The 16,906-nt window shown below is 36.5% G+C and overlaps 1 protein-coding gene across 1 annotated transcript in view; it reads right to left on the minus strand.

Moving 5' to 3' along the window:
* Positions 1 to 15,378, minus strand: part of LOC108739767 (transcription factor AP-2-epsilon) — a 216,909-nt gene extending 201,531 nt beyond the window's left edge. Inside the window, exon 1 of the mRNA XM_018473837.1 lies at positions 15,294 to 15,378. The gene's annotated coding sequence lies outside the window, so the exon portion shown is untranslated. The remainder of the gene's footprint in view (positions 1 to 15,293) is intronic.
* Between the last annotated feature and the right edge of the window lie 1,528 nt (positions 15,379 to 16,906).

The following is a 16,906-nucleotide window of genomic DNA, read 5'->3' on the forward strand; positions in this document are numbered from 1 at the left end:
TGTTTTATCGTTGATTAAGTTTTTTATATAAACTATTGTCAACGGGGTGTACTAAGTACCACATGAAATAAGACACGTAGTTGTAGTGATTGTAGAAATAACTATATTTAATTTAACTTAAATTTAATCCACTATAAACTAACTTTACAACTACAAATACCGATTAATTAAAAATGATGATAAAAATCAATAGGAATGAATTAGGATAATCGTGATTGTCTTATGGAGATGATGTTTTCTCCAGCGAGTCTATAATAGCACTGCTTTAAAATTTTATAAAATCTATGAACCTACTATCTCTAACAATAATGTATAAACATAATATTATCCTACCCCCAGGTAGGCGGTCATTGGACCTACAAGAATGCAGCCGAGGGGAATTTTGGCTATTAACAATAATAAAATTGTGATTGTACGTGACAACACACAATAGCACACTCTTTATAATTTACCCGACTACCCCGTATACCTAACAATTATATTCCTCGCGAATCCTCACTAAAATACATAGTACACCCTGTATATTGTACCTAACTGTAATTACTACTGTAGATACAACCATATACGTAGGTACTACCTACATGAATGCAAATATATTTACTGCATATTTAATATGTTCATCGTCGTATAAAAAGTGGCGACCGTGGATCGCGAAATATAAAACGAAACTCTTCTTCTCCCTCTCACTCTCCCATTCTTTCTCCTAGGTACGGGGATAAGAAATAAAGTAAACATCACTTGTCGCTCGCGGCGACGCATTGTAACATACCCTTCATGATGAAGGGAGAGCGAATGGAGCGCGATAGGCGGCGGCGACGCCGAAGACTACCACGATGACGTCGCTTTACTTGAACATAAATATTATACTTTACATGTACACAGTATCCACAATGCACGGTAGTTTTCCACTGGACACGACCAATACTTGACAGTAACAGTGTGAAAAACGAAGAAACAGACGGACAGACAGGCGTTAAATGTACATATTGTGTATCACATTCATATTCTACCTGCACATTTTAGCATATGATTAAATTATAGCTAATTTGTTGTGATAGAATTAATTTTGTAGATCTTCGGGAATCTGCTGCTACCTTGACATCATGCTAGTAGATCAGAGTCATTTCAGCCGATCTAAAGCTCAACTTGGTATCCGATTTTGCAGCTAGTTTGTAGTTAAAAAACCAATTTTGTAGATCTTGTACATCTCAAAAAATCCGATGATCTGCTAGCTTGATATCATGCTAGTAGATCAGAGTCATTTCAGCCGATCTAAAGCTCAACTTGGTATCAGATTTTGCAGCTAATTTGTAGTGAAAAAACTAATTTTGTAAAGCTTGTAGATCTCGAAAAATCAGAAGATCTGCTAGCTTAATATCATGCTAGTAGATCAGTTAACCGTTTTAGCCGATCTGAAACTCCACATGGTATCAGATTCTGCAGCTAATTTGTAGTGAAAAAAATAATTTTGTGGAGCATGTAGATCTCCAGAAATCCGATGAACTGCAGCTACCTTGATATAATACTAGCAAATTAAATAATCATATCAATCGATGTCAAGCTCTACTTGGTATCAAATTTTGCAGCTTATTTGTAGTGAAAAAAATAATTTTGTGGAGCATGTAGATCTCGAAAAATCCGATAAACTACTAGCTTGATAGCATGCTAGTCTATCAGATAATTATTTCAGTCGATCTCAAGATCTCTACATGAGTATCAGATTTTGCAGCTAATTTGTAGCTACCTTAGTATCAAATTAACAACAGATCATAAGATTTCGCGGAATCTATAGGCTCTACAAAATTGATTCTTTCACTACAAATTAGCTTGTAAATATGATGGCAATTATACCCTTAGACGAACTGAAGTGAATATGTGATCTTCCAGCACGTAAAGCAAATAATAGATCGGCAGGTACCGACACCCTCAATTTAAAAATCCTTAATTCAACTAGTACGGGTAGTTACTAAGTTCAACTTTATTTAAATTCGTAGGTCTTCCGATGTGTTTGAATCTGCCCTTCTTTTACTTTTTTAGCAGCCTTAACGACAACATACACAAATTATAAAAATCTGTCTGGTAATTTCGACAGAATACAGACCACTTCGAATTATTTTATTCGATTAAGCTAACGCGCCTATCACGTTGAGGTTGACTACGCCGGGATTCGTTTTCAGCAAGTAGATATCTACACAAGTGGACCTTGTTGGAGCATACGTAATCTTAAAATGTAGCATCGTGCTACAGATGGCGTTTACTGCGCCATTTTTAGTATCTTCTAAAACGCCCTGTTAAGACAGCAGGTAAAAGTTGGTCTGTGTTCTGTCGGAGCTGTCTGCGACGCGCTGATGCGATTCAAAAAGATCCGCGTCTGGCAGTTTCGACAGAATACAGACCACTTCGAATTACTTTATACACAAATTATTTTTATTACCAGGTACCAGTAGGTAGTTATTCGTCAACATTTTTAAAAATGACAACACTGTTTCAGAACAATCTGTTACAACCCCTAATTTCTCATCATTTGCCAATTTTCGTAACTTTACGGTTCTGGTGTAATCAAACATCAAGCATGGTCGTTGGTCATCAAGGAACAGCAGATCGCGGGGACATTTAAAGGTAACAGCGGTTCTTCACTTGGCATTTACCTCAATGACAGTGTTTAAAAACGATGTCGATAGCGATCCCGGATAACGAGCGACATTTCCAACTAACGCGAACATGCTTGCAACGATAATATAGTACGTTTACACAGCATCGTACCGTTCAAACCCTGTCATTAACCTACCGGCCAAGTTTTGTCTTCGTTAGCGCGAATTCTAACTTGTAATCTCAGACACAACGCGACAACGGATTTTTGTTCTCTCTTTTTTTTTTACTTCTACTAATTTGCAATCAGAATTTAAAACGCGAAAAACGTACATACTCGGTCACAAATTAGCTCCTCGAGCGGACAAAAAACAATGAAATGCAAGAACTATATTTGTTCCTACAAGCTTTATCGAATATGTTTTACGTATCAGTGTCGGATGGTGCATGAAGTTACGGGAAAAATTGGATTATTCTTTATTTTCTGATGAACTTTTGTTAGAATTCAAATATAATAGCCAATATAAATATAATCCGCAGATAATGATCAATATCAAAAGGTCATCAGTCCGAACCCTGATTGAACAAGCACCTTCAGTTTTTTCTGATCTTGAGTGTTAAAACATTCCAAATGTCCAGATCCTACATCCCGAACTATTTGCGAGCAGTATCTTAAATATAACATATTAGGTCTTTCTCTGCCATTATTTACTCCTTTTTGTATTTCTTACTAGTCCTTCATGTCTCGGAGGGTCTCGCCTATTTCTTCTTGACTTCCATAGTGATCTCTAATATCTAGTTCTTCTTAGATCTTCTAATATCTAGTTCCTCTTAGATCTTCTAATATCTAGTTATTTCTAATCTTCTCTATTCACACTATCCTTAACACCACATTTCGAATGCATTTAACTTTTCTTTTCCGCCGTGCTCACCGTACATGTTTCGCACCTGTACAGAGTCATGCACTAAACATGCACCTTTAACTACCTTCTTAGAATTTCTAAATTAACAGTTGACGAGCATAGAACAGAATTATTTTAGTTAAAGGTTTCTCTATCCTGCGCTATCCCTGGTTTTATATCACTCCAGCTCCTTCCATACTGAATTATCTGACTTCTTTTCATCTCCTATATTTATATTCACTGTTTTTCCCTTGCATATCAATATTATTGTTTTACTTTTTATTTATTTTCATACCACACTCAATACCGCTTCCATTTTATTTAAGGCTATCTCTAACTCCTCCTTGCTAGATGCTAATACTGCTATATCATCTGCAGTCTAAGCACCTTTTGCCCCTGCATATCTATCCCTAAAATTGTCCTGTCTTTAATGGTGTTTATCGCGTTTTCGATATATAGATAGATAGACACATCAAATACATACCCACACTTACGAAATGCACTACCTACAACAAAAAAAAAGACGATGCGGGGTGGAAGCGTGGAAGAACCGGGGAAAAGGTGCCCTTCATAGGACCATTGAATTGTAAAGTGCTGTTTTAGACCGAGATTTGATGCGATACTCGATAATGCTTCGCAAAAACATCGAGGGGTCGTTGAAGGAATTTAAAATGATAGGTAGAACATGAATACTTTTAAATTCCCTGAAATACCAGGTCATCTCCAAAAATATAGAGACATTTCAAACAATACACTTAATAAAAGATAAACCTATATTACGTCCTCATTCCAACAGAATCTTGAATAGTGAAAAGGATGCGAATGATTCTACGGAAATACGACCATAGGGGATCGCAAAACTACAAAGCACTTACTTCACTAAACATGTGCTGATGAGACCAACGTATAGACATGATGTTAGTACATTGGTTCAACACGCATTACTAAAACACACCACGAACCAAACGACAAACCAACGTTGGCATACGAAAACAAACGTTAACCAATTACTCCTCTATACGTTGACATTGATCTGTGTTTGTACCTGCTAGGGCAACGTGAAGGGGAGGTAGTTAATATAATTATATCTGTATAAGTTCGAAATAGACAAATTTGTGATCACAGTTTGTTGTAAATCTTAAGTAAAAAATCTTCATCAAAGCATTGAATATTACACTATATGTAATCGCTACACCTTACTTTAACGTACCTATTGCCATCTATCGGTGAGTATCAATGATGTCTAGCTGGTGTCATATAGCTTTGCTCACAAATCGTGACAAACTGAGCAGAAATGTATCGAGTAACAAGTTAAATCTGGTTCTATTAAAGGCAATTATTTCATTTTCTGTACATCACATTCAGGAAAAGACAACACGAACGGAGTGATGCGTTACGAAAAGTAGCAATTTTTTGAAATGACCCCGGTAGTGCACCGGAGGTACCAATGAACGACGTGTTCGAGTGCGGTCGCGCAGTGTGCGCGCTCGGGTTGCGATTGGTTGGAGCGATAGCGCGCCCGGCCGGCACTGGTTTAAATGCAAAATTACTACGTTTCGTAATTTATGGATTATGGTTACCTTTTATGCCGAGAATTATTCGTTCTGACCATGCTGATCTGACGGTGATACTACTTAGAAAACTTCTTGTTTTGTGCGAAAGGACTGTAATTATAGTAAGAAGAGAGACGTGGACGCGCAACTGCAATAGAACAACGTTTCTACGACGACAACAAACCACATTTTGGTCTTTTTCTGCACTCTTACGTTATTATAAAAAAAAATGAGACAGCCTAACAATTAAACAATAAATGACTGACCTCCCGTAGATACTCCTATAACATATAAACCTGTACAGGTAATAGATTTTGCCTGAACAATACTTTTTTGAATTGAATTTATTACACCTTTTTCTGGGACATGGTTAAAATAAAGGGTTAGTATATCTATTAAAACAGATCCTTTTTAAGGAATTCTTCCGTTTGCTTCTTTGGATAGTAGAGAACGAGATTTATATATGTATTAGCTATCTACAAGATCAAGAACATCATTCAATATTCTCTAACAAATTCTATATGTATAAAATTGTCTATGTTTGTATAAGAAAGCCAAGGAACAAAGCCAGTTAACCGTTTTATCATGATTCGTTGATATGGCCACGAAGCGTCTAATTGATAGAATATTGTCAAGGAACTTTTGTATCTGAATAAATACCATAATATCTCCGAATGGTTGGAAATCATGTGTCAACAAAATCATCAACGCAAGAAATATGTTTTGTTCATTTAACACATTGAATGAAAGTTTGCAATTGGTAAACATCAATTTGGAAGAGATTGAGGGAAAACTGGAGTATAGTATTCCTGTAAACTTCAGATAGACTTCTAGAAATGTTGTTCTTGTTGTTATTTCAATGTCAATGGTTTCAATAATAATGTATCTTCAGTCAAACTTTACATTTCTTGAAAATTAGAGCAATCTTCATCTCTAACTAAGCGCTAACACTAATCTTATGTACGTTTACCTCTGCCCCTCTTGACTCCTGTTTCTAACTATCCTTTCGTGTCTGAGAGGTGTCCTACCAATGTATTTGGACTATTTCTGAGTCGCATGGCCTAGAGGTTTTGACCATTGCTTATCACTGAGAAGGACATCAGGTAGAGTCCGATCACTTAGGAGAATGCCGGGGCAGTAATATTCCATAGATTATTATCAGTCACTCTTTTCTGTCATCAATGCGTCCGTCTCATTTTTTCTCTCCCATTTCTAATAGGAGAAGGCTGAAGAGGGCCCTTCGTCTTACACTCTGGCGAAGTCAGGAACGACCCTATGCCCACCAGCATATTAGCCGGTGGGAATGGAACATCCAAAAACTTTTTGTCCTACCAAACTATTTCGCATATATTTTTCTTACTGACATCTATAACTCCCCCTGCTCTCATACTCTTTCTAATACCCCCCCACCCATCAATAATATTTTCTATCTACAGCAGCGACATCTACCGTCCATACGTTTCACATTTTTAAAGGGCCGTATTCCAAATATACACTTAAGAACCTACACGAAATCTATACAATAACTAAACTGTTTCAAAATTTCTACAAAAAACAGCTTCCAAAAGAAAAATGAAATACGCACGTATGGTGATATAAGGATTCATTTTCCTAAGGAAATACGAATGTTAAATTTCGTATTATCTGCGTACCTAAATAGAGATAGTTTGGGCCAAGTGCATAAAATACTGAATCACAAATAAGAAAATCCATCTGGAAAATGTCTTTGATTTCAATTATCGATAAACGTCTAGATGATGGCCCCCACCCCCGAAGGTGGTGGGGGCGAGTGGGATCGAAAGAGGAGGCCTGCCCCAGCACTGTACCATAAAAGTTCGTGGCGGTCTCACCCCCATAAAAAGTTATGGGAGTTGAAAGTTGATTATTTTACAATTTTCATACACTATAATTCAAATAAAATTCAATAAAAAAGTATTTTCAAGCGGTTGGAGGTGGGGGATCGAAAGAGGGTGGTCACTTAAACAAAACCCGATAACCTAACCTAACCTACCCTATTGATAAAGATATTTAAATTATCTTTTATATAACTTTCTCCATATTTTTATGTATTTTTCATTAGTTTTACGTTTGAATATTGTTTAAGAATCACTATACAAATATTTACATGCCTATAAATGTATAAAAATTGGCATATTTATTAACTTTGAACCCCTATAACTTTTTATGGGGGTGAGACGGCCACGAACTTTTTATGGTACAGTGGTGGGGGAGACCTCCTCTTTCGCCATTCCCCACTCGCACCCCCTTTGGGGGTGGGGGCCATCATCTAGGCCTTTATCCAATTATCTCTTTCTAAAACAGTTTCAGATTCATCCGAAATATTTATTTTGAAGTCGTCTAATGAGACTATAGGTAAATTTAAACCGCAGCCTATTGTTACTACATTAATATATGTATTAGTTCTCCTCTTGTTCGGTCACGATTTGTTGCGGTCCCTGATAATTCGAACCGTCCATCATCACATTCGTACTTACATACATGCATGCTGCATAATATATGTATGTATACATAGGTGTGCTGATTTTGTCGGCATGTACGGCACACATTTCCATTCTCTCGTTGTTGCTGCTGTTGCTGATGCATAATAACAAATGAGCAGCGCGAGCCCGAGGTGCTATTGTTTCGATTAAATGTGATGCATCTAGCCAGCTGTGCAAGAATGCCTTAATATGCATACAACAACCGGCGTATGCCTTCGCAGAAAGCGCCCATCGAGCCAGTGATATAACACTTTTTAAAGCGAAGAAATATTAAAGGCACAATTAAATCATACACGATAGACAGAATGAGAACAAAATACGAATAATAGTTATCTATTATCAAAATTATATTGTTTACCTAGAAACGAAAAACGTTCTAAATGATACATATTTTTTACGAAAACATAATCATCATTATGGGGTTGTCAGTCTTAAGACTGGTTAGACACGCACGCACGTCCACTCTTTACTATCATGAGCTAATTTTCGCATTTCCCTAAAACTAGAACATCTCATTTGTGAACAGTAATCTAATTTCTAGGTCTACCTCTGCACCTAACTTTTGGGTGTTTCATTCCTACTAGCTAGTAATGCTGGTGGGCGGACAGTCCCTCCGGACTATGCCGGAAGGTAGGGAGGAAGGCCCTCTTCAGCCTGCTTTTAGGAATCGTGGGAATTGGTGGGTGATGGTTCGGGTGAAAAAGATGAGACGGACGAAATGAAGACAGAAGAGAGTGAAAGGTTATCTGTGGAATATTACTGCCTCAGCATTTGCCTAAGTGATCCAAGGAAACCACAGAAAAACTTGGACCAAGGCAGGCGGACCCGGAATCGAACCGGCGTCCTCCCGAATGCTAAGCAATGGTCTAGACCTCTAGGCCATGCCGCTCTGCACCTCCCAACTCTTGCTTCTGCCTCTAATTTGTCTTTAACATGCCTAAGAAGGAATCCTACCAACCTATCTCGTTTTATAACCTTCTCTTTCCACGGTATTCTCATCATTCACCTAACCTTTTCTTTTCCGTCACACCCACCATCAACGTTTCGCACTCGTACAGAGTCGTGTTCCAGACATCACAACAATCATTTTCGAATTTCTACATTAACCGTTCGTGAGCATGGAAGTGACTTTTTTATTAAAGGCAGGTCAACCCTGTCCTATCTTTTTTGTTTTATTTATTATTTTATTAAAACTTAGTAAAAAAATCCCTTGAACCAAATTCCCAATCCTATACCATGAGAATTTTGTTGAAATTATTAAAGCCCTTTTAACTACAGAAATTACTAATTAAGATTATTTTCAATATTTCGAAGAAAAATTCATGTTCACATATTTAAAAGTTTGGCATAGGTTTATATTGTAATAAATTTAGTATCTCCAATCAATACGATCAATACCTAAAAACGCTCTCCAGAAAATCACAAATTTTCGTTTGGGATACAAGTATCCTTTTAAAAAGGTATAATAGCACACCTTTTGTATTTCTATACTCGTCCTATTATACCTATATAATGTCACCTGGATATTTACCTCCAGCTGAACATTTTGACCCAAATAAACATGTTAGCATTATAATATGTTCACGGTGCACGAGAGGAGCTAAATGTAAAGTAATATATTGATTGTCAGTTTGCGATAATCCGAATTTCGACAAACGATCCAAATATAATGCAAAAAACTGAAACTTCAAATTTAAAATTGTAACTTTTCACTATACGCTACACATATTATGGACCAGGAATATTTTCGTGAACGATGAAACGTCATAATTGATAATTAATGGAATGAAAACTAATAAGTCAATAATTTTTTCAAACTACCAGACGTTGTTTACCATTTTGATTTTATTTCATCTCATCAGCACGTCATAGAAAATTTCAGTTGTCACTACTAAGTTCCCTGATTTATCCATGATATTTCCCGATTGCATTAAATTCCTTGATAATTCTCGGTTTTCCCGCCCTGTTTTTTAACAATGGAAATTGTAGCACAATTTGATCTGACTCTGGTGGTGTAATGTTCTCATTTTAAAATTGTTACCCTGGACTATTTAAACCCATGTTTAACACTCGAAAACTATAATGTTAAAATGGTATTTAATACTGATGCTTACATCTCCCATTCGTTTCGGCTCGTGTCTCTATTAGCGTCAAATAAAAGGGGTGAAAGTGCGCGAATTCGGTCGTGAAATTGCGGTTCGTCGGACCGCAGCGGGGGCCACGCGGCCGCATATGTTATTCCCATTTATGCGACAACGTGCCCCGTGTGTCACCATCGCGCGCGCCCCCACACACGCAACCCTTCGAATGCCGAGGGTTGATGTACATATTCTTCGAGCGCACTAATAACACAAACGACGCCCATTGCCGGTTATTTAACCAGAAAAATTGACGCCTTTGTTTAGGCACGTAGACGCATGTGGTCGAGTAATACACCGGGTGTCTTCTTGATGGATTTTGAAAACACGTTAGACAGTATTAGTCTTTGAACTGTCTCTAAAGACATATTACAAAAGCAAATAAGAAGAAAATACCGAATATTTAATAAAGAATTCTTTAAAAGCAAAATGACATAATATAATTTTACCATATTTACAGATTTTTACTGGTAACTCTGCAGTAATTCAAATAGACAACCTAAAACTGTAAATGTCTCGAATACATAATCATTTTTTTTTCTGTGAGTGGATTGCAATATTTATTTTTTTTTCTTTTGATTCAACAAATTCCAGAGATAATGAGAAGTGGCATTTTTGGCAAATTTCTGACCTTAAATAAATAATTAACATTGTTTTCTTAACCTGCGACCCTTTCTTCTAACCGCGTCTTATTGATAAAATCCCAATGACGGATCGTAGTGGCGCCAATACAGTTCCACGTTTCGTTTCCTATCACAAGGATAATCTTCAGGAACTTCACGCTGTCGATACAGGATCTCTAGCGATGATACTGAAAGATGTCTTTTGTGATACAAGACGAAACGTCGAACACTTTTGATGCCACCATGATCTGTCATCTAAAGACACTAGATTTCCGGAGTCTAGCCGCGTCTTATTGATGAAATCCCAATGACGGATCATGTCTGCGTCAAAACTGTTCGACATATTGTATTTTTTCACAATGAACGTCTTCAGGTTCACGATACAGCATTTCCAACAACAATGATACTGAATGATGCCTTTGTGATAGAAGACGAGACGTACAATACTTTTGATGCCACTATGATCTGTCATGGGGATTTCATCAATAAGACGCGGTTAAAATACCGAAATCCAGTTTCTTCATATTTTAATTTAGAAGTTGATTTTAGCTTTCGCGGCTGTCGTCTGAAGCAATTGGATTTCCGGATTCTAATCGCGTCTTATTGATGAAATCCCAATGACGGATCATAGTGGAGTCAATAGATTTCCACGTTTCGTTTCCTATCACAAGAATAATTTTCAGGAACTTCACGCTGTCGATACAGGATCTTTAGCGATGATACTGAAAGATGTCTTTTGTGATACAAGACGAAACGTCGAACACTTTTGATGCCACCATGATCTGTCATGGGGATTTCATCAATAAGACACGGATTAAATACTGAAATCCAGTTTCTTCATATTTTTGTTTAGAAATTGATTTAAGCTATCACGGCTGTAGTCTAAAGAAACTGGATTTCCGGAGTCTAGCCGCGTCTTATCGATGAAATCCCAATGACGGATCATTGTGTCGTCAAAAGTGTTCCATATTTCGTTTGCTATCACAAGGATAATCTTTAGGAACTTCAGGTTATCGATACAGAATATCCAACGATGATGCTGAAAGATATTCCTGGTAATAGGAAACGAAACGTGGAACACTTTTGATGCCACCATGATCTGTCATGGGGATTTCATCAATAAGACACGGATTAAATACTGAAATCCAGTTTCTTCATATTTTTGTTTAGAAATTGATTTAAGCTATCACGGCTGTAGTCTAAAGAAACTGGATTTCCGGAGTCTAGCCGCGTCTTATCGATGAAATCCCAATGACGGATCATGGTGGCGTCAAAAGTGTTCCATATTTCGTTTGCTATCACAAGGATAATCTTTAGGAACTTCAGGTTATCGATACAGAATATCCAACGATGATGCTGAAAGATATTCCTGGTAATAGGAAACGAAACGTGGAACACTTTTGATGCCACCATGATCTGTCATGGGGATTTCATCAATAAGACACGGATTAAATACTGAAATCCAGTTTCTTCATATAATTTCATTTTACTCAAATTACAAATTTCTCAAAAACCACAAAGCTTGTGGGAGGTAATCGCGTTAGTTGCAATTCTTACATACATATATGTAGTTAATAATAGATACAACGCGTAATTTTAATTTCAAAATCTTATTAAAGATTCCTAATTTATTTTTCCCAAGAACAGTAGAATGGGCATTTATTGAGAGTATGACAGTGATGATCTTAATTTTTACGACGGGAGGTACCTACCTAATACTCATGCAAATAAAATTGGTTTGTTTCTTGACCTGCAAGTTTTAGTTCCCCGGAGCATTTTTCTATTCGTCTGTAATCGACAGATCGTTTATGTAAATCATAATTAATAAACGGGGCCGATGGGAACGTATTTTGTGAGAAAAATGTAACAGAGAGGACCTAGTCGATAGGCGATTTGCGTGTCTGCCACATTTCTCCCACATACGAAAGATCGCGGTCCAACGCACGCACGTCACATACCGTACGTTCTTTCGTAATTGCCTTAATGGTAGACTTGAACTCTACACGTATGCACTATTTATGCCTTAATGTCGAAAAATGCCAGACCTGTCGTATAAATTATGCACGCTTAAATCGAACACAACGTCGTCTATATCACAGCGTTGCCAATGTATAAAACTTTTCTTAAAGACAATAAATCATACGAAATTGCATAGTAAAATAAGTCAGACAGTTATACAATAATTCAATGTCATCTACACTTTTATAATACTAAGATAATTTATTCAAAAATCAAACCCTTTTGAAGCTGGCTACCGTGTCCCACAAACTTAAGCCTCTGTTATATATTTTATCCATAAATGTTGCAGAACATTAGAAGATGATTAATGGTAATTGTACCCTGTGCAGTAGGTATATCTTAGAAAAGTCCAAAAAGTCAAAAACCTTTGGACAACAGCTTTCCGATGCCCTTTTCGCAATAGTTTACCGCAAGTGAGGTCAAGCAGATTTGCCTTGGCAGTGTTCTGAAGCAATTGATGGCAACCACACAATCTTGCTTTCAACTGTCGAAAAAGGCTAAAATCACTCGGCGTAATGTCTGAACTACACGGTGGATCATCGTGATTTTCATTCATGACAATGCACGACCGCGCTGTACCATCATGATGCTAGGTCCTCTCGAACTATTCAAGCAGGACGTTTTCTACCATCCACCGTTCAGTCCAGACCTTGCACCGATTAATTTTCATCTTTTCCAATAACTGAAGACCTCGTTGAATAGACATGCTTTACCAACAACGAAAATCGCTGTCAAGACATATTGACATCCATCGGAAAGGTGGAGTAAATGACAATTATGTAGAAATAGAAGAAATGTCACTCAATTATAAAAAAAATCGAAATCGCGATCCGCGTCTGGCAGTTTCGACAGAATACAGACCACTTCGAATTAGTTTATTCGATTAAGCTAACGTGCCTATCACGTTGAGGTTGACTACGCCGGGATTCGTTTCAGCAAGTAGATATCCATATATTTAAATGGACCTTGTTGGAGCGTACGTAATCCTAAAATGTAGCATCGTACTACAGATGGCGTTTACCGCGCCATTTGTAGTATTTTCTAAAACGCGCTGTTAAGACAGCAGGTAAAGGTTGGTCTGTGTTCTCTCGGAGCTGCCTGCGACGCGCTGATGAGATCCAAAAAGATCGAAATCGCGATCCGCGTCTGGCAGTTTCGACAGAATACAGACCGCTTCAAATTATTTTATTACTCAATTATAATAAGAATTTACTTATGATATTGATTTGCCTACCTTTATATCTTTGGAGAGTGTACTTACAATATACATTTTGCGATAAATGTGGCCAAGCATACGAATTACAGTAGATATGTACATATATATTTAGGAGAGCAGGAGATATAATTTATGCATATCTCATATCCGCATCCAACCGGCGAGTTTATTGGGTTAGTATAAATGCCGCGCTTGCCTCAAAGCTCCAGGGACAAGCTGAAATCGTCCCTCGAGGTGCTTTTGAGGGTTCTAACGCGATAATAACCGACTGCGGGATATATCTGACTCATTTTGTTGTACACCTACGTTACTAGACTGTGAATATTGTACTAACCACCCGTTTCCAGGAAATATAGAAGTTCATATACAATTTCTGGACATATTCAGATATTTCCTTCACGCTTATGATTCCAAAGTATTATTCTCCCTTATCTTAAATTGGAAAATTCATATGCGCAACAATAAATAACAGAAGAATTCTTTAAATGTAGGGCCTTTATTTCAGGCGCAATTTAGGTTGATTTTGAATGATTTGGAAGGTAGAATGAGGGAAATAATAAGGGAAGGAAGGGATAGTAGTGGAAAAGAAAAAGAAAGGGTTGGAGCTAAATAGTGAAAAAGCAAAGCTTACGGAATTTGGGGAGAGAGAAAGAAGAGGAAGGGAAGAAAACAAAATAGTATGGAAGGGAATACAGATAGAAAAAGTGAGGAATTATTCATACCTAGGATATATGGTGACAGCAATAATAATAGGATTAAGGCACATATAACTAATCAAAACGGTTACGGGGAGGGCAAATATGGCAAGGGTATACAGGTTAGATGGGAAATTATGTGAGGATGATTGGTAGGAGACTGATGTTGAAGTACAGATGCAGGAAAATTGAAAAAAGATAATCTAAGAAAAACAGAGAACTTAAGATTTGTGGTGGGGCTGGGGTAGATTTCGTAGGACTTGCAACGGGGTTGGGTAGGTACCAAGGTATTTAGAAGAAGGAAAGGAAATAAACATGCTAGCAAAATTTAAGACAGGGAATGAGTGTAGAGGATGTAAATATTGGAAGAATGATGAGGAAAGACGATGTTGGATAAGTAACAGGGAGGTAAATTGAAGCATGTGTTGGTAGGATAGTAAAACAGGAAGAATGCTATGAACTGGCAAATGAGAATGGGATGACAAGGTGAGCTAAGTCGACTGAAAAAAACTTTAAGGAATAGGGGGGTTGTTTTTCTTTAGGACAGTGAAAAAGGTGTAACAAAGGAATATAGGTAAGATAAAAATAAGTGTTGGCAAGTGAAAATAGCTTTAAGTTTTAATAAACCTCAGTAATTAGGTATATACGCAATTGACTAGAATACTTACAATTAAGTATAAACAAAAGAAGGTAAGAGGCCTGTTTCATGTAAAAAAAATCTAAAAAGTGTAATTGGTACAATGGTGCGTAATACAATGAATGCATACATACATGTATAATACCTGTAATTTTATAAAATTGATCATCTTTGAGATATATACATACTATCGCTTTCAGTAACCATTAACTAGCCACTCGTATTCAAAATTGTACGTAACATACCTTATTATTGTTCTAAATATTAAAGTTATAAATAGCAAAAACCGCCATATTATCAATACCTATTCGCCAATAGAGAGCAAATGCTTCATGATCAAACAACCACTTGGTCGATAAATACTTTAACATAACGTAACTTATACCTAGATTATGTTGATACAATGAGAAAATAACTCACCATGTTGATATCAATTTGTTCCTAATCAATTTTCTATTAATTAATACCAAAATGCTTGAAATGATAGGAATAATGTACGGTAAGAACAAACACATAACCACCGACCATTTTTTAAAAGGAACCAAAGAGTTAATAAGTATAGTACACATTAATAGAGCTGTATAAAGCACCACATTTTTAATACCAACTTACTTATTGCCAACTTCATGAGTTAAATTAACTATGAATCAAAATTTAAAATATAAAATAATATAAATAATCATTTCTTTATCAAAATAAAGATACTATATACAGCTATGTAGTATGTATATTTAGAAAGTGTTTATATTGCATCAATTCATAGCTAAAAAATTAATTTGTTTATATCACTCTTCAAATTGTTATCGAAATAGATAAGGCGGCTAATATGAATTTAAATACCTACTTTTTAAATTGAACAAATGAAAAAAATATATATATGTTCATATGGGCTTATATTCAATGGTTACACTTTTTGTATCAGATCATATATCAGATTAAAATTCTACGTTCATTAGAAAAGAATGCCGGACGACCGGTAGCACGGCTGAAACGTATGCCGTAACAAGAAATTAATAAGAAAAACCTGTTAAACAAAAATGAGTTGATAAGTATTCAAAATATAAATCGCACATGACGCTGACAATAGAAATTTTCACGAGATTCCAATTAATGTTGGCTTTGAATGGTAGGTGGTCTACGATGAAGGGTGATATAATAGCCCGACGGCCGCTCCCGCATGTTTTCTTTTTATTGTTCCATGACAATACTTGTAAAGTTTTAATTGGTGATTAAAAGCCGCTATTATTCACGAAAGGCAGCGCGAACCTTTGAGAAATTTATTCAAATACGAAAAAAGTCACGTCTCGCTAAATGTGAGGTACTGCAAGTACACAATTCAATCGAAAGGGTTTGCAAAAAAAAGCATACCGGTCAGATAGAAACGAAATCTCAACAATGTTAACAACTGATACTTGTTCACATTTAGGCAGGAAATAGTAATTAGTCTCACCTAATAAATAGACTCATCAATAACTCAGCAGTGAAGTGTAGGTACCGCCAGGGCCGGATTTACGTATGTTTGGGCTTTTGGAGGTACAGCTAGGGTTGCCACCCGTACTTTATTATAAAGTATTGTACTCTATTTCGACTGTGCGTACGTTATACTTTACAAGACACATAAAGTACGCAAAAATACTTTATTTAAGGCCTTAAGTAAACATCGTAAGCGATTATTCGCAATTTAGAGTATTTTTATATCAATAATATTGCACAGAAAAATGGCAAGGCATATTTACGGAACAACCTGATTTCCCAAATCTGTTCAAAGTAGTGTCACTTTTGCTGTCCGTTCCTTCTACTTCAGCATTTACAGAAAGAGTATTCTCCGTTATATGAACGCAAAGTGGCGGGACGACAGGAATAAAGCTTCATTAAAACTAATTAAAAATTAACTTTTAGTTTACTTAGATCTTTGTTTGCCATGTTTAGAGGCTATTAATGTATTTAAGAGCGACAGCAATTTGTTACTGGCTGCTAGGTGTAACAAAAAATATGTTTTTAAAAACAAAAAATAAAATACTTTATTTTTATGC

This window comes from Agrilus planipennis, unplaced genomic scaffold (genome assembly GCF_000699045.2).
Source record: "Agrilus planipennis isolate EAB-ADULT unplaced genomic scaffold, Apla_2.0 scaffold25, whole genome shotgun sequence".
Taxonomy (NCBI): domain Eukaryota; kingdom Metazoa; phylum Arthropoda; class Insecta; order Coleoptera; family Buprestidae; genus Agrilus; species Agrilus planipennis.